The 897-nt window shown below is 24.5% G+C and overlaps 2 pseudogenes; both read left to right on the plus strand.

The window, feature by feature from the left end:
* Positions 1-266: 266 nt before the first annotated feature.
* On the plus strand, positions 267-450 carry LOC129618191 (5.8S ribosomal RNA; annotated as a pseudogene).
* A 290-nt stretch (positions 451-740) lies between these two features.
* Positions 741-897, plus strand: part of LOC129618195 (large subunit ribosomal RNA) — a 4,018-nt pseudogene continuing 3,861 nt past the window's right edge.

Genomic DNA, 897 nt, shown 5'->3' on the forward strand with positions numbered 1-897 from the left:
TATTAATTATATAATATGGAAGTATTTTAAATAAAACAATATACGATCATTTATAATATAGAAAATATATAAAAATATATTCTTACGTTGTTGTCCATATATTATGGTAATAACTTTTCTTGTATAAAACAGTTGGGATACGGATAAAAGGAAAGTTAGAGACATTCGCAGCACATAGATTATATTATTTATATATTTTAATATGTTTTAGAATGTATATATATTATCGATATATATCTGACGAAAATAAAAAAAAAATTTTATAAAACTCTAAACGGTGGATCACTTGGCTCATGGGTCGATGAAGAACGCAGCTAACTGTGCGTCATCGTGTGAACTGCAGGACACATGAACATCGACATTTTGAACGCATATTGCAGTCCATGCTACAGAGTATATAAATTTATTAAAAAATTTAATACTGCATGGACTACATATGGTTGAGGGTTGTAAGAATAATTTAATAAAGTTGCTTATAATATAATTTTAAATTATATTATTTATAGCACATGATATATTACTGGTAGGAATACCATAATATTAAAATTCAATTATATATATTTTACTTATATTATAAAATATAATAAAAAAATAAGTATATCCTAGTATTAATAAATTAGTATTAATACATTAAAGAGGAAAACTTATATAAAATTATATTATTTATAATATAAACAATACAGTAACTTATATATATTTAGTTTTCAACTAAAAAGAAAAATTAAAAATATTCTTAAAAACAACCTCAACTCATATGAGACTACCCCCTGAATTTAAGCATATTAGTTAGGGGAGGAAAAGAAACTAACTAGGATTTTCTTAGTAGCGGCGAGCGAAAAGAAACTAGTTCAGCACTAAAGGATTTTGTTTATACAAATATCCGATGTAGTGTATGGA

Source organism: Condylostylus longicornis, unplaced genomic scaffold (genome assembly GCF_029603195.1).
Source record: "Condylostylus longicornis isolate FDR11 unplaced genomic scaffold, ASM2960319v2 ptg000756l, whole genome shotgun sequence".
Taxonomy (NCBI): Eukaryota; Metazoa; Arthropoda; class Insecta; order Diptera; family Dolichopodidae; genus Condylostylus; species Condylostylus longicornis.